The sequence below is a fragment of the Miniopterus schreibersii genome (genome assembly GCF_964146895.1).
Source record: "Miniopterus schreibersii genome assembly, chromosome: 2".
In the NCBI taxonomy this organism is placed as follows: domain Eukaryota; kingdom Metazoa; phylum Chordata; class Mammalia; order Chiroptera; family Miniopteridae; genus Miniopterus; species Miniopterus schreibersii.
In genome coordinates, this window is record NC_138102.1 from 58548563 (window position 1) to 58567530 (window position 18968).

An 18968-nucleotide genomic window follows, 5' to 3' on the forward strand; every position below is an offset into this window, starting at 1 on the left:
TCCCGGTCAGGGCACATGCCCGGGTTGCGCTGGCCAGGCAGCTGATCAATGACTCTCTCATCATTCATGTTTCTATCTCTCTCTCTCTCCCTCTCCTTTTCTCTCTCTGAAATCAATAAAGATATATTAAATATATATGTATATCAAGATCCCTGCAGCCAAATAACCTGGGTTCACATTCTGTCTCTCTCACCCTATGCTTCAGGTTTTTCATATGTAAAATCCTGATAAATATTGTAGCAACCTAATAGAATTATTATGAGGAGATATTATGTGAGATATTATTCGTAAACAATTTAGAAGGGTACTAGACACATAGTGAGCTGTGTGTGTGTGTGTGTGTGTGTGTGCATGAACATGTATGTTAAATACAATTTTAAATGCATTCCACTTTCAGAAATAAACATATTATTCATTTGATTAAAGGCAGAAGTGTAATAGCTGTTGCAAAAAAAAATTGCCTTAACTAGTTCAAGAAGTTACATATTTAATTATAAAAATATTACAGATTTTACAGAAAAAATCTTATTCCATTTTATAAGGTATTATCATAAAACAATAATGTTTTTATTTAGTTATCAAAGAGCTCAGATTCTCTATCCATACTCTGTGTTCTTTCTTCCTCTGACTATTCATTACATCGCAATTTCCTGGCACTCAAATGGCAGCTTAAATGTGACTTTCTCAGGGAACTCTCTGATCCCCCTCTCTAGGCTGCATCCCTGAGACATGTCTTAATGTATCTCACATTCTTGCCTTAATAGAACCCATCACAATGCTAATTAAATTATTCCCATAATGATTTATTTTATGTCTTTTATAACAGAACTTTAAGCTGCTCAAGTACTGGAGTTTTTCTCCTTTGTAATTACATCTTCTGTTTCTAAAGAGTGAATGGCACAAACTATCTATTACATTCCCTGAGAGAAGCATCTAGCCATACTCTTTTAACCCCTCAGCTGTTAAACATATAATGGGTTGCAATAAATATTTGTTGCATGAATGAATAAAGAATTTCACATATGATGAAAATGATTATTATTGAGTGACAAATCAATCAGAGTCATGTTGTATGAAGTCATAATGTTGATTTTTGTGCTGCACCTTGAAAGCACGACCTACATCACAGCCTGGCAATATAATTCTAGTCAAGCTCCCTGGCATCTACTTGGTGGTTTGAACAAGTGTTTGCCTGAAGGAGTGAGTGGGATGTCCTCTACTGAACATATATGTTCTTTCAGTTACACAGTAAAACGTTAATCCAGGTGCTGCTATTGAGATGTGAGATCAGTTAAAGATGGTAGGAGGTTAAATGCAAAAGAATGAAGAAGGCAACTTCTAGGAGCTAAGAGTGGCCCTCAACTGACAGCTGGCAAGGAAATAGGGACTGTAGTCCTTCAGTGGCAAGGAATTGAATTTTTGCCAATAATTTCAGCTTAAAAATAGGGTGTCCTGATATATAGTGATAGGAGAAGATTTGACTTTGGGTGGTAGGCACACATTGCAATATACATAAATACATTGTAACATAAAAACTTACAGCTGAAAACTATATGATCATATAACCAATGTGATCCCAATAAATTTAGTAAAATGGCAAAAGAAAAAAGAAAGAAACACAAAAAACAGATTATTCCCCAGATTTTCAAGACAAGAACACAGCCTGGCCAACATCTTGAATTTCAGCTATTGAGATACTAAAAAGAGAATCCAACTACATTATACCCTGATTTCTGACTTGCAAACTAATAAACAGATGTTATCTGAAGCTACTAAGTTTACAGAATTTTGTTATGCAACGATAGAAAATAAACACATCTCTTCGTAGAAGTAGATTTTGTTTTCAAGTGCAAAGAAAAGTTGTACAGGACTGGGATGTATTAAATTTGTCTGACCATAAGTTTTTAAGACTAACTTTTAACTGTTTAGTAATAAAATTATACAATTAAATCAAGTATTTTTAAAATTTTATTATTAAAAATTGGGTCTCAAAACAAGAGAAACTAAAGGAATTTATTAAGTTAATTTATTATGAGCATCCTATAAATTAGCTTTAGTCAATAAAAATGATAATGGAAATGAAGGTTTTTAAACAATATTTCTAAATAAACATTTGATATTTGGCATGGATTTTGCTATTTATAGTTCCACACAAAACATATATTGATTTGTTTGCATATGCCAGAGACATGATCCAGATTTATAGACCTCAAGAGTCAGTTTCCTTCAGCATCCATTGACCTTCATCACTTCTGTTTCCTGCGCTTGTTTGAACCCTGGCAACACATGTGGAGATCACAAAAGGGGAGACAACAACTGCCACTCTCATTGTGTTTGAAGATAAGACCTGTGCTATTTCACATTTAAAAAAAAATGTGAATCTGTACCTCCAGATAACAAGGAGAATATTTTATCTGTGTACTAAATCAATTCATATATTCTCAGTCAGGAAAACTGCATGTGAAAGAACCAAGCAGGGCTGAAGAGGAACTTCTGATTTCCTTCAGCAGGGTGACAGCTGCTACGCTAGCTTCTGTACACTTCCCAGCACCTCTTACCTCTTCCTAATGTTTTTGGAGACACTGAACGCCCTTTGTGTACCTGAGTCCCCAGCATCGCCATCTCCTGTTGCTTTGTTACTGTAATAAACTTAGCTAACTCAGTAGGGTTTCTGGGGTGAATTCATTTTCATAACTTCTTCTGTTGTCACAAATGTGATCCAAAAGTGTGCCGAGTCAGCAATTCCTCAATGCTTATTAATATAGCACATTACTGAAATTTGTTTAAAACTTCAGCAGATGTAATATAATGAAACATTCTACTTATAATTGTAATTATGCTAATACAATAATAACTGGGCCTCTGTGCCTATGTTTCATTTTGCTCCAAAGACAATTGGATGTTATCAAAAGGAACTAACCCCTCAGTTCTGCTTTGAAAGACGTATAATTGAGAAATAAGAAATAGGGCAAAAGCAACAAGTGTGCAACTGAAATGTAGAAATTAAAGAGATTTGGGGATCTTGTTGTTCTCAAAGGCTGCAAAATAAAAATCACAAGGTTTATTTAATAACAGTATATAAATACATGAAAGTAAGAAGTAGTAACTGTGTCTTGAAGTGATTAGCACAGCTTGTTGCCATTAAATTAATTAATGATATGTCAAGTGTAAACAAGCTATTCACAAACAACTCATACCATCAAATTTTGTTCTGGAAGGTTAGTGATAGCAGGGATTCCAAGTATCCATTCTAGAGATTAACATAATAGTTATTTTTTCATTGTACCATATTTATCTCTGCTATAACATCTGTAATCTATCACAAATATAACTGCAGTGTAAAAGTTATACACCAAAAACAACAATGAGACATTGGGTAAGCAATAATCACATTTCTTCTCCAAATGCAAAATACGTATTTCAGATCTTATTAACCCAAACATTCTCAACGCAAGGGTTTTGATCTCACAGTGGAACACATGTGGTTGTAAATGGAGCTTACTAACTGATGTTATCACCTACACACGCTTAACTTTAGTTTTAAGTAAACATGACTAAATATGACTGAGTTTCACATTAGTGGTAAAACAGTGATAAATAATAAATATATTGTATAGTCTATGATTTAGGAAAATGTATTTGTAAGTACCCACGTTACTTTAGTTATACATACATTTAGAGTATGCCAAGTGAATACTCTGATAGGTACTAGATATAGAGTGGTAACTAATGAGATGTTCTTCCTTCCTTTGGGGGAGTTACAGTTTAGAAAAAGGCACACAATAAGTAAATATGTAATGATAAATTATGATAATTGCTGTGATTAAAATAAAAGTAGGATTGTGTAAGAGAATGTCTCAAGGCATCCGCAGTGGATGACCTGAAACGACACTTCACACAAGGAACAATTTTAGCTGAGACCAGATTGCTCAGAGGATAATTTAGGGTGATGTGGATAGGAGGAGGTAGTTCCAGGCTGAAAACATGTACCTAAAAGCTCTAAGATACAGTTCAATGTAGATGCGGCCGGGTAAAGTTGGAGACATGAGATGAGTTTATTTAATGAAGAATTTCTTAGGGCAGGTTAGGGATTTAAGGATTTTATTTTAACTACGTTGCAAAGTTATGAAAATATTTAAGAATATAGAGGGTGGTAACAAATTAATTTTATTTTTTCAAAACATCACTTTAGGTGCTCTGTGGAGAGGTTATTATGAAGACGAAACATGAGTTGCAGTACCAGAGGTCAATTTGGAGGCTACTACAGTAATCTAGGTGAGTGATGATCACTTAGACTAAGTATTAGCAACTAGGTCTTTGGGAACCTTAACTATGCGTTGAATCTCCAAAGTTTTATAAGACACAAGAAAAAGTATTTTAGCAGTACAAGATGATATTCATTTTTGTTTTTATGAGTTTTTATGTCTTGCCTTTTCCATAATGTTCTAATGTGTAGTATTATTATTAAGCATACTATTAAAAATAAATGTGTGGTAGCCATGCTTAGTGTGCTTGCTGGTTAGAAAGTGGACCTGAGCACGCAAGGATCGTAAGTTCAATTCCCGGTCAAGGGCACATACATGGGTTGCAGGTTTGGTCCCAGCCCCTGTGAGGCATGTAGGGGAGGCAACCAATCCATGCTTCTCCTTCGAATAGAACTCTCTCTCCTCTCTCTCTCTCCCCCGCCCTTCCTCCCTTCCACTCTCTCTAAAAATTAATGGGAAAAATATCCTCAGGTGAAGATTACCAAAAAATATAAATAAAAATAAATAAATAAAAAGTGTGGTAAGCCACTGTAAGGTGAACACTGAAAAAAAAAAAAAAAAGGTAAATATCAAAAATGAAGTAAATTCATTAAGCTGTAAAGCATATCTTGTATATTAAGAGTAGGGACATAATTTGTTCATAAAATTTCTGGAAACTACTAAAATAAAAGAAACATGAGTTCTGTTTACAAAATATAAATATTTTTTAAATTCCCAAAAAAAATAAAACTTTATCAGTTGAAATAAAAAGGATTCCTATTACTGATATTCATTGTGAAATCTCTTCAGAAGAAATCTTCAAAAGAAAATAGTATGTCTAGGGGAAAAATGAACACCACAACTGCTTAGTGCTTTTGATGAAGTACTATGCCCAGGCTTACTATTTCTTCTAATACAATTTGTTTTGGACTTGGTCCAGCTGCTATTTCAAAGAGTCCCTAAATCTCAGCACAGATTTTCATGCAAACTCTGCTTAGAACAAGTGTAAACCAAACAAGAATTTAAGCAAATGGTCTGATGTTGAGAAAAGGTCTGAAAAGAAATTATGAACAGATCCTTATTCACAACAAGTTTCTCTACATTGTACTGAAGAATGAAATCTCTAATGGAATAACCATGTTCAAACCTGGTTCTTTTTTTTCTGTCTTTTGTGGTTTTTTTTTTAATTTATCTTCACGGTTGACAGTATTACAGACGTCCCCTCTTTTACCCTCACAGATCTCCCTCCACCCTACTTCTGCGCCCTCCCCAGGCCTTCACAACACTATTGTGTGTATCCAAGGGGTTATGCATATATGCATGTAAGTTATTTGGTTAATCTCTTCCTGACTTCCCCCTCCCTCTAAAATATGTCAATCTGACCCATGCTTCAATGTCTTTGGATCTATTTTGTTCATTAGTTTATTTCATTCATTAGATTCCATATATAAGTGAAATCATGTGATACTTGTCTTTCTCTGACTGGCTTATTTCAATTAGAATAGTACTCTCCAGGTCCCTCCATGCTATCTCAAAGGGTAAGAGATCCTTCTTTTTGACAACTGCATAGTATTCCATGCTGTAAATATACCACCATTTTTTTAATCCATTCATCTACTGATGGGCACTTGGGCTGTTTTCAGATTTTAGCTATTTAAATAATACTACTATGAACCTAGGGGTGCATATATTCTTTCTGATTGGTGTTTCGGGTTTCTTAGGATATATCTGTAGGAGTGGGATCACTGGGTCAAATGGAAACCATAAAAATCTTAGAGGAAAACATAGGCAGCAAAATACCAGACCTCTCTTGCCGCAGAATTATCACAGAAACATCACCTAGGGCAAGAGAAACAAAGGAAAAGATAAACAAATGGGACTACATCAAACTAAAAAGCTTCTGCACAGCAAAAGAAACCAGCATCAAAATGCAAAGGGAACTCACTGTATGGGAAAACATATTTGCCAAAGATACACCAGATAAGAGGTTAATTTCCAAAATACATAAAGTATTCATACAACTCAACAAAAGGAAGACAAACAACCCAGTTTAAAAAATGGGCAGAACACCTGAATAGACACTTCTCCAAAGAGGACATACAAATGGCCAAGAAACATGAAAAAACGCTCAAGGTCACTAATCATCAGAGAAATGTAAATTAAAATGACAATGAGGTACCACCTTACACTTGCGGGAATGGCTACCATCAGTAAATCAACAAACAATAAGTACTGGCCAGGGTGTGGAGAAAAAGGAACCTGAGTATACTCTTGGTGGGAATGAAGACTGGTACAACCAGCATGGAAAACTGGGTGGAGTTTCCTCAAACCTAGTTCTTGATCAAATACAAGGATGGCCTGAACATCAGGTAGGAAGAAGGCAGTGGTAAATGGCAGCTGGGCACAGTAGAGAGAGAAAGGATTGTGTTCTCAAGGACCTGGCTTTGCATGTTGGCTCCACACTCAGCAGTGTTTTAAACACTCTGAGCTCACTTACCTGGTTACAAAATGCTGATAAGACTGGCTAAACATAGCCTTCCTAAGGATCAGAGATAAAGCATGCAAATCATCATTAGAGTGCCTGATGCATTATAAGCACTTAACACAGGACTATTTTTTTTTACTTGTTTTAAACAGAAAACAAAGCTTATTTACTGTGGCCTACAAAAGCCTAATGCTTGCAAAAATACTATCAGTAAAGCTGCTTACTTAATGAAATTAGCAAGTGGCAGGACATTTTGTTTTACTATAAGATACCAGGGACTAGAAAGGTATTTTATATGGTAACTTATCATAGTATATAAGTACACACCGATCATCCCACCAATTTCTGAAAAGTTGTTCTCAGTACAGAAACAATCACCAGTGTTCTTACCACAGGGGAAACCTCCAGAAATATCTGGGATTGGGGAGGGGGGTGGAGGACTGAAGTAGTAGGGAGGGAACCCACATATAAAGATATAATAGCAACACATTACCCACTGTACTATAAAGCTCACCCTTCAATTCAGGTCAAATTAGGTACTAATCTTTCAACCTGAAAACAAAGAGTTAATTTAAATATCCATCTTTTACCTTCTTTTTCTTTCTCTGTAGATTTTTAACATTGACTCATTAATTTTAAAAATCTGAGATTATAGATTTATGAAATTACATGTTAATCTCATGAAATAAATGTACAAGATCATAGATATTTTGACTATATCAAAATATCTTTTCTAAACATTTTCAATGATTTTGAGTAAAATATATTTCGTTAAGAATGACTCAACCACTTCTGCCCCAAAAAGCTGAAGATCCGCTCTCTCCATGTGTCTTTCATTGTCTGGAATACCTGAGAGCAGATATTTAGAAGCAGGTATCACCCTTCAGTTATTTTTCAGGTTTTATTTACAAATATAAGAACATTAAGGATAATGCAATATGGAATTTATTTTTCTGCTTTCACCACTCTTTTTTTTCTTTTTCTTTTTTTTAAGTTTCTTTATCATTGTTATTGAAAATATTCAGATGTCCCCTTTTAAATCCCACTGATCCCCTAAACCCTGCATCCACCCCACCCCCAGACCTTCCCCAGACCAGTGTCTGTGTCCTTGGGTTATGATTATAAACATAAGTTTTTTGATTAATCTCTTCCCACCAACTCTCCTCTCCCCACTTTCCCTCTGAGATCCCTCAGTCTGTTCCATGCTTCTATGTCTCTGGACCCATTTTGCTCATCAGTTTATTTTGTTTATTATATTCCATATATAAGTGAGATCATGTGGTACTTGACTTTGTCTGACTGGCTTATTTCACTTAGTATAATAGTTCCTAGTTCCCTCCATGCTGTGCCAAAGGATAAAAGATCCTTCTTTTTTACGGCTACATAGTATTCCATGGTGTAAATGTGCCACAGCTTTTTTGTCCACTCATCTACTGATGGGCACTTGGGCTGTTTCCAGATCTTAGCTATTGTAAATTGCCCTACTGCAAACACAGGGGTGCATAAATTCTTTGTGATTGTTGTTTCTAGTTTCTTAGGATATAGTCCTAGAAGTGGGATCACTGGGTCAAATGGCAGGTCAATTTTTAATCTTTTGAGGAACCTCCATACTGCTTTCCATAGTGGCTGCACCAGTCTGCATTCCCACCAGCAGTGTACTAGGGTGCCCTTTCTCCACACCCTCGCCAGCACTTGTCATTTGTTGATCTGTTGATGGAGCCATTCTGACAGGGGGGAAGTAATACCTCATTGTGGTTTTAATTTGGATCTCTCTGATAATTAGTGGCCTTGAGCATTTTTTCATATGTCTCTTAGTCATCTGTATATCTTGTTTGGAGAAGTGTCAATTTAGGTCAGTTGCCCATTTTTAATTGGATTGTTTGTATTCCTTTTGTTAAGTTGTATGAGTTCCTTATATATTACCCTTTATCAGATGTGTCCTTGGCAAATATGTTCTCCCATACAGTGGGCTCCCTTTTTGTTTTGTTGATGGTTTCTTTTGCTGTGCAGAAGCTTTTTATTTTGATGCAGTTCCATTTGTTCATTTTCCACTTCATTTCTCTTGCCCTAGGAGATGTATCAGCAAACACTTTGCTATGAGAGATGTCTGAGATTTTGCTGCCTATATTTTCCTCTAGGATTTTTATCATTTCATGTCTTACATTTAAGTCTTTTATCCATTTTGGATTTACTTTTGTGTATGGTGTAAGTTGGTGGTCTAGTTTCATCCTTTTGCAAGTACCTGTCCAATTTTCCCAACACCATTTATTGAAGAGGCTGTTTTTACTCCATTTCATGTTCTTGCTTCCTTTGTCAAATATTAATTGATCATAATGGAGTGGATCAATTTCTGGGTTCTCTGTTCTGTTCCACTGATTTATATGTCTGTTCTTGTGCCAGTACCAGGCTGTTTTGATTACAGTGGCTGTGTAGTATAACTTGATATCTGGTATTGTGATCCCTCCAACTTTGTTCTTCTTTCTCAAGATTGCCATGGCTATCTTGAAGTGTTTGTTCTAGATCTGTAAAATTTGCTTTTGGTATTTTAATAAGGATTGCATTGAATTTAAAGATTGCTTTAGGTAGTATGGACATTTTAATGATGTTAATGCTTCCAATTCATGAACGTGGTATATTTTTCCATTTGTTTATATCTTCCTCTATTTCTTTTTTCAGTGTCCTGTAGTTTTCTGAGTAAAGGTCTTTTACATCTTTGGTTAAGTTTATTCCTAGGTATCTTATTTTTTTATTTACAATGGTAAATAGGATTGCTTTTTAGTTTCTCTTTCTGAGAGTTCATTATTGGTGTATAAAAATGCCATCAATTTCTGGGTGTTAATTTTGCATCCTGCTAACTTGCTGAATTCATTTATTAAATCTAGTAGTTTTTTAGTGGAGTCTTTAGAATTTTCTATGTACAGTATCATGTCATCTGCAAATAATGAGAGGTTTTTTCTTGTCTGATCACTGTGGCTAGGACTTCTAGTACTATGTTGAATAAGAGTGGTGAAAGTGGACACCCCTGTCTTGTTCCTGTTCTTATGGGAAATGGTTTTAGTTTTTGCCCATTGAGTATGATGTTGGCTGTAGGTGTGTCATTTATGGCCTTTATTATGTTGAGGTATGATCCTTCTATTCCCACTTTGCTCAGAGTTTTTATCAAAAATGGGTGTTGGATTTTATCAAATGCTTTTTCTACATCTATTGATAAGATCATGTGATTTTTGTCTTTCAATTTGTTTATGTGACATATCAAGTTTATTGATTTGTAAATATTGTACCAGCCTTGCATCCCTGGAATAAATCCCACTTGGTCATGGTGTATGATCTTTTTAATATATTGCTGGATCCAATTTGCTAATCTTTTGTTGAGAGTTTTAGCATCTATATTCATCAGGGATATTGGCCTGTAATTTTCTTTCTTTGTAGTGTCTTTATCTGGTTTTGGAATTAGGCTAATGCTGGCCTCATAAAAAGAGCTTGGAAGTATTCTTTCTCCTCTTGGATTTTTTAAAATAGTTTGAGGAGGGTAGGTGTTAACTCTTGTTTGAATGTTTGGTAAAACTCCCCTGTGAAGCCATTCAGGCCAGGGCTTTTGTGTGCTGGGAGCCCTTTGATTATTGCTTCAACTTCATCAGCAGTTATCAGCCTATTATGGCTTTCTGACTCTTCCTGAATTCTTTAAGTCTATTTTTCAACAGACTTCCCTTGATGAAATAGCACTAATTTGGAAAATATATAAACTAGTAGGATGTAAGTGAATTTGTTCTGACACAATGTGCTGACACTTTTTATCATTCTCACGCCTATTATGAGCTTGTAAGCATATGTTGCATAATATTCAGAAATAAATATAGTCTCAATTATTTTCCCAGTCTCAATGAGTTAAGGGGATATCAAAATATTAATAATATAACTAAAAAGTATAAATTGTAACATTTGTTTTCATATTAGTCTTGCACAGATAAGAATGGGATCAAGGGTCTCCCAGTAGATACTTTGATAGTAAATAGAGTCTGGCTAGAGGTATAGGTGCAATATTTTTCAATATTCTACTAAATATTCATTGAATGCCAAAAATAAGAAATTGTTTGAGTGCAGAACAGTAGGACTGACAGTTAACTAGCTGTCATAATCTGGGATGAATTTTTGTGAAGTATAAGGCCTGTGGAAAGGAATTAATCTACTTAGATAAATTGGTTAAAGGATATTTTGCCATTTCCCTTCTTCTAGTCCATGATTTAAAAGCACAAAGTGAAAACCAAGCAAGAAATTAGGCATCCAACCATAGGCCATAGTGTTGTTCTTTGAGACAATCATGGTGCTGTTGTTAGCTCTAATCCTACTCCTAACTTTCCATTGCCCTATAACAATTGGCTGGGGAACTTTGGTCGTAGAAACAAGACAGAGGTATATTGAATTTTAACACTTTTATTTTTCAAAATTAATTTGTTGTTGGCAGTCAGAATAAGAGCCTTGGTCAATTTTTGTATTATGACTCTTCATATGCTTTATTTATACCAAAATCAGAGGGGCAAGAAAAATGGATTATCAGAAAAATCACAGATTATCAGAACATAATGGATATAGAAAGCCTTCAGGTTGTAGGAATTAAGGCATATGCTAATAATGCACATTGACCTATTTTCCAATTTGGTTCAGAGAAGAGGCTTCAATCAGCAGCCAAGAAGCTGAGATTTGAGTCAAGTTGACACCCAATATTCACTTGGTAAATATCAGATTTTAATAGAACTCTCTCAATTTAAGGATCAGATAATTTAGGATTAAAAACAACTCCCCTTTTTTGCTGAGTGCCATAGCGTCATCTTGAAGTAGTCAAGATCTTCACTGTATTGTCACATTCTCACAGTGCCCTCTGCTGCCTTCCTGGCAGGCGTGGAGAAAACAGGTTGGTTGACTGCTACAGGCTGTGCTTTCAGGTTCTAGAGACCAATATAAAAAAGAAAAATCAACAAGTAGATTTTCTTTTTTGCATGTTTATGATTACTAGAAAATTTATTTTAAAGCTATCCTAAGTACTTGTAAACAATACTTTTCCTTCAGTATCAAGTGGAAGATCCCTCATGAATACCTCTGAGAATATTTTCTCTACTTGAGAGAATAAAAATATATATGTACTTTAATTGGATAATTATTAACTTATTAACAAAAAAAAGGTCTTTTAAGTAGTTAAAATAGTCCTTAATTGATGATAGATTATCAATAGATGGTTAACAAATTGTTGCTTTAAAATCTTAATTCTGTAAAAGTAAAATGTTTATATTGCTGATTATGAGTACCCAAAAGCAATATCCCCTTCTACTGATTGTTGAAATTATCACTTTGCAAACCAATAAATGATGCTATAATGCTTTCATGATTTAGAAAGTCCAATTTGATATAAGAAATTGAGAATTATATTTTTAATCCAAATGTTTGCAAAGGAAAGAAAGTATACAAAATAAAATTTTCAGAAAATTGCAAAGACAAATGAAACAAATGAAAAATGATTTAGAACAAAACTCATAAGATAATAGCAGAACTTTTTAATAGCAGAACTTTTTAATAATAGTACAATTAAACCTTTAAAATTCAACTGGTAGGTATTAGAGGAATCTATAATAATACTGCAATAATCTTTTAGAGTACAAAATATAGAAATTATTCTGCACAAATTAAAATGGTATAATGTTTTAGGTCCATTTTCTTTTAACGAAATTCTGTAGAAAGTTAATAGGAAATGGAGTTTAAAAGGTATCAACATGCACATATAAATTTGTGTTCAGAATCACAAGCCAGTTTTAAAACACCAAAACACCACAGCAGAGAGTTTTACTTTGTAGTTTGTTTTATGTCAAATCACATTTTGATATTTCTTTTAATAGTGAATAAACTTAAAAACAAATGTCAAAGTGAAAAATAACATATTTATACCTGGTTTGTGTCAATAGTGTGAATTTATCAATGAGTATTTAAACTAAAAGTAAGGAAAAAACTGTAAAATTTGCTCTTTCTAAAACAGAAGTGGTAAATCACACAAACACATAATTTGTTCTGTTATATATTGTAAACGTTATGTTTATACTACAAGCTCTGAATGAGATTAATGAGTTTTCTCAGCACAGTAAACCTCCTCCACAGAAACAGAAGCTAAATTGTAATAAATCGTGGGTTTGTGTTCACATATTTATGGGATGGGAAAGATTTAGAGTTCTTCTGTGGAGAAAGCCATCCCAAAGAGAAAGAGAAAATTATGGTGTCTGTAACATTACGGTAGACAAACTGGGGCAAGCTCAAAGTTGTGCGTTCCACACACTTTAATAATGTCAGTAATTTATTAAAAGTAATTATCGTGGCACAGTTTCATGGTTATACTTCACCAGAAGTATAACAAAATGCCAGTTCAATATGTTAGTTACCTTCACATGATTATGTATCAAGACCCATTAAATTGCTGTCATTTTTCTACACATTTTCCTTAAAACTAAATACTATTTTTTCTTCCAATAAAGTGTCAACAATGTTATAGATAATATGGTGCAATTTAGCCAGTAAAAAGGTATCATGTCATCATTTATGCCAATATCTGTCTTATATTATTTCTTAGTGATAAAGCTTTTTTTCCTTTCTTTTTTTTTTTTTTAACTGCTAATCATATTGGGCTATTTGATAAGAATGTACTCTATGAAATTTATTTATATACAAAAGTTTTGGAGACAAATTTTGTGAACAAGCATCATGCAGAAAATCTCCCCTGCTGGTGTGGCTCAGTGGTTGAACATCTATTCATGAAACAAGAGGTAACCAGTTCAACTCCCTGTCAGGGCACATGCCCAGATTCAGGCTCAATCCCCAGTCATGCAGGAGGCAGCCGATTGATGTTTCTCTCTCCCATCGATGTCTCTCTCTCTCTCTATCACTCTCCCTTCCTCACTCTCTAAAATCAATAAAAACATATTTTAAAAAAAAGAAAATCTAATATCCTTATTTTTAAATGAAGAGTATCTCTGCCTCTTCAATTTGTGACAACTTACTGGAAAAAATAACTGAAGTCAATGGTGAAATATAATTATAGCAGAAATAACCTGCATGCCAACATCTTAGATAATTTCACCTTGCCCCTACCTGTAAATAAAAGATTCACTGTTGGAAACCTTCCTACTCAATGTGTTGGGGGAAAAAAAGAAACCATAGAATCCGATATATTTTGCTTGAGTCATTCAATCTGGTTCAATCAAGATGTAATGCTAAGAGGATATTACATTGTTTCCCAAAAAAATCAAGATTTTTTCAAGTGAAAGACTGATAAATAAATTTTAAAAATCATAAGGGTTAAAAAACTAATTCTAATTCCTACAAATATTGATACAGTAATAAAGTTGAACAAAAATAGTGTAAGGCCTAGAATGTCATGTTTTAGACATTTTAAATGGGCTCCTTTAACAGATATCAAACCACAGAGCTAAACTTAGGCCTTCTGGGCTCATGAGTGAGTAAATTCTCCAGACTCAATTAATTCTTTATGCAATAGGAACTTTTGATGGAAGAACCAGAAGTTACTCAGATTTGAGAGAGCAGTGTAACATTTCTAACATAGATTTTACTTGGGCTTTTGAAAAATTCATGTCCATTAATGAGTGAACAATTACTAATACTACTAGAATATTTTAATGGTTTAATATTAAAAGGTAATAGTTTAAATATTTCCAAATAACATATTTAATGAGCACTACTCTTTTCTAGTGTTGACAGACTATATGTTAACAAGAACTGTTAAGTGAGGTAAGTGCATCAATTTTATTTTATTACAGAAATCAATAAAATAATCCAGTTTCTTTTCCAGCTAAATTGTTTCATTTCTATGTGGACATGGAAAAGTATAAAAAGGGTTCACTTCATTCCTTAGTAGTGTGTTCAAACTTGTTTTTTTTTGTTTTTTTTAAATATGTCTTTATTGATTTCAGAGAGAGGAAAGGAGAGGGGGAGAGAGAGACAGAAACATCCATGATGAGAGAGTCATTGATCGGCTGCAGCCGGCAACCTGGGCATGTGCCCTGACCCAGAATTGAACCGTGATTGCCTGGATCCTAGGTCAATGCTCAAACGCTGAGCCATGCCCGGCTGGGCCAAACTTGTTTTTTATATTGGCTTGATAGAAACGATATTATTATAGCAAATTATAAAGCACCACACTCTTAAAATTAAACCTTGCCCTGGGCCGATGTGGCTCATCTGGCTGAAGCATCACCCCATACAACAGAAAGGCTGTCAGTTCAATTCTTGGTCAAGGCACATACCTAGGTTGTGGGTTCTGTCCTCAATTGGGGCATATATGAGAGGCAACCAATAGCTATTTCTCTCTCACATCAGTGTCTCTCTCTCTCTCTCCCTCCTCTCTCTGAAATCAATAAACATATCCTCAGGTGACAATTAAAAAATATATATTTTTAAAAAACAACCTTATTTTTGCCTTATAAAGTGGTGCTCAGTAAGATGAGAGGTAAGTATATTTCAGCATTAGCTCTTTCTTAAAACTTACTCATTAGTCAGTTTTATTTAGAAACATTTTATATCTTCTCCTTTCAAAGAACATTATTATGTTAGAAAAAAATGAATTTATTTCTTACCAACTTTGATGAATGAGAGAATAAAAACAATAAAGTTTTGACCACAGCAAAGAACATCAACACTTCTCTCCATTTACACATGACACAGTTATGACTTATTAAGAATTAGTTCCAGAACCCAAAAGCTAAGAATGATAAAAGTGTTGTTAATGAAAAGTTGGAGGTAGGTAAAGGAGTATTTCACAGGTTCAAGGTGCATTCAAAATGACACAACATCCAAAGTAAGTGAAGTTCTAACAAGATTAGAATACAATAAATAAGCCAATAAACCAAACTAACACCAACTTGATGTCAGAGGCATTTATTTTTATTTTTATTTTTTTCAAGTGAATTCATATTTTCACTCAATGAAAACTTTAAGCTACGTAACTTTATGGGTGAAATCTATTAAAGAAAAAATAGAACCAAATTTACCCAAGTTCTTTCAGAATATAGGGGAAGTGGGAATATGTCCCAACTCATTGTGACACTATTGTAATAACCTGGTTATTATTAACAGGAAAGGAGTAAAGGGAAGAATAGATAACATAGGCATGCCATTTACACAGCTTTGCCAGGAAGCTGCACAGTTAACACTCTCCAAGCCAGTTCCAGCTGATTGATGAGGGAAGGGACTGGACAAAGGCAGTTTAGACGCATGCCCAGTAAGGTCTAAGTGATGTAGGAAGGTGCCTACCTGTATGTCAGTAACACCTGGGTGTGAGTCAGTGGCTAGGATAGGCATGGCCATTGCAAGAGCATAAAACCTGAATATTTAAATTCCTAATCAAAAGAGCATGCTCTCTTGGCTTTTGGCTCTTGCCTCTCCTGCTTGCATGTGCTCCTGTGACTCCTGTTGTGGGGGCACATTTCCCTGCATTCTTCCATGGTCATGTGGGGCCCACACAATGAACTGATGGACTTTAATTAATCTGATGCTGGACTGGACCCACTAAAACATGGAATGGAAGCTCTGGACACTGGCTTTGCTTTTTGCTTTGTTTAACTCCCAGCCACACCTTTTTCAGAACTGGTTTAAGGGGCATTGGACTTTGCAACCAGGGGAATGTAAATCCCAGCAAATAAAGCCCTTTACCAAATCTCACACTCCCATAGGGGCTTCTGAAAATGCTTATTTTAGTGGTACCCCAAGAACCTCACTCCCACAAGTGAGAGAGAAATTCAATTCTCCAATAACAATTCTGATACCAGAAACATGATAAAATAAAATTATCAAAAAAGTAAAAACATCTATCATAAACATAGATAAGAAAGTCCTTGAAAATATGAGAGTAAAATTAATCTATATATGATAAAATATGCTGCAGCATGTCAAGTTATGTTTGTTCCAGGAATGTAAAAATGATTAACTCATGAAAATCTATCATTGATTATGTTATTTAAAAAAAAATAAGCACAAGTATATGACCACCTCAGTAGATATAAAAATCATGTGGCAAAATCAAACACACATTTGTGGTTAAAAAACTCAGAAAATCAGAAATAAATAGAAGCACCTAAAACAACTCTAACATAGTTAATTCTAAAGGATTTAGTGCCTTCTTCCCAAATGTAATAAACAAGGTAAGCAAAATCTTTCTCAAAGCTTCTATTCAAAATTTTACTGGAAACCAACTTATCACAATAAAAATGGCAAGAAAAAAAAATTTTTAAATAAAGATTGGGACCTGGAAAGGTAGATCAGATTGTTAGTGATGTCCTGATATGTCAAGGTAGAGGATACGATCCCTGGTCAGGGAACATACAAGAATCAACCAATGAATACGTGAATAAGTGAGACAACAAATCAGTGTTTCTCTCTATCTATCTCTCTCCAGCCCTCTCTCTCTAAAATCAACCAATAAATAAAAACTAAAACTAAAAAATAAAGACAAAAGTGAAAGAAATATAACTGTCCCTATTCAAAGACAAGATAATTTATGTAGAATTTTAATATATAAAATCCTGAGGGTTTTACAAAACAACACCTAAAATTATAAGTGAATCCTGCAAGTTTGTGGAATACAGGGTCAATATATAAGAATCAATTTAAATTTCTATATTTAGAGCAAAATAGAAAAATATATCTTAAAAGGAAATGTAGAATCATGTTAAGAATATGCATATCTTAGGAAAAATTAGGGTGTAGGTGGACAAGTTCTCTTCATTAAAATCTACAAAATATTGCTAGAGGATTTAAAGAGACCTAAAAATGGAGAGATAAATCATATTCATAGATTGAAGGCTCAATATGTACAAAATGTCACTTTCTCTAAATTGATCTATATTTCACCTCAGTCTCATTCCTAATACCAATAAGTTTTGGGTTTGTTTTTAATTTGATTTAATAGCAAATGACAAGTAGATTCTAAAATCCATATGGAAATATTAAGGACATACTATATACAGATAAATCTTATAGAAGAACCAATATGGATGGCTTGACTTTAAGATTCAATATAAAGCTAAAGTAAAACTAAATAAGAATAACTAAATAAAAAATAAATGTAACAAACAAAACATAGAGCTCAGAAATAAACTGAGACATTGATTTTCTACAATGGTACCCAAGCAATTCAATAAATAAGGGTCAATATATATATATATACTTATTGGTAACAATATTATAGCTTTCCCCCACCCCTTCCATTTGTCCACTCCTATCCTACCCCTGCTTCCCTGCCCCCCCCAGGCCTTCATCACACTATTATCTGTGTCCACTGGTTATGCATACATGCATCTATGTTCTTTGGTTAATCTTTTCCTGTCCTTTCCCCCATCTCTCCCCTTTGAGATCTGTCAATCTTTTCCATGTACCCATGTCTCTTGACATATTTTGATTGTCAGTTTATTTTGTTCACCAGATTCCACATATAGGTAAGATTCTGTGATATTTGTCTTTCTCTGACTAGCTTATTTTGCTTAGCATAATAATCTCCAAGTCTATCCATGCTGTCACAAGCATAAGATGTCCTTCTTTTTTACAGCCTCATTGTATATTATTGTGTAAATGAACCACAGCTTTTTATCCAGTCATCTACTGATGGACACTTGGACTTTTTACAGATCTTAGCTGTTATAAATAATAATACTATGATTGGTGTTTCAAGATTAATACTTTTTAACGAGTGGTGCTAGAAAAACAGAACCATCCCACACACAAAATTATTTTAATAACTTTTCAATCTTAAGTTAAGCAAACTATCCAGCCATGGAAAAAAATCATAAAAAAATTCAAGAAACACAATTAGATTTTACTAAAATTAAATAATTCTACTCATTAAAAATACTTTTAAGAAACATGAAACTTGACTTAGGGTGGTAACAACACAATACAGTATACAGATGATGTGTTGTAGCATTGTGCACCTGAAACCTATATAATTTTGTTAACCAGTGGAACCCCAATAAATTTAATAAAAAGGGGGAAAAAAGAAACATTAAAAAAATTAGAAAAAGTCTTGGCAGTTGGTTAGAATATTATATATAGAAAGTTCAAAAACAGGGAGAGCAAATATATTGAGCAAAACAATTGTTGCCTTTGGAGGAAGAATAAGGGTGGTTTCCCAAGAAGAGACATGAAAGAAACTTTTAGAGTGAGTAAATTGTTCTATATTTTGATATGGGTGTAAC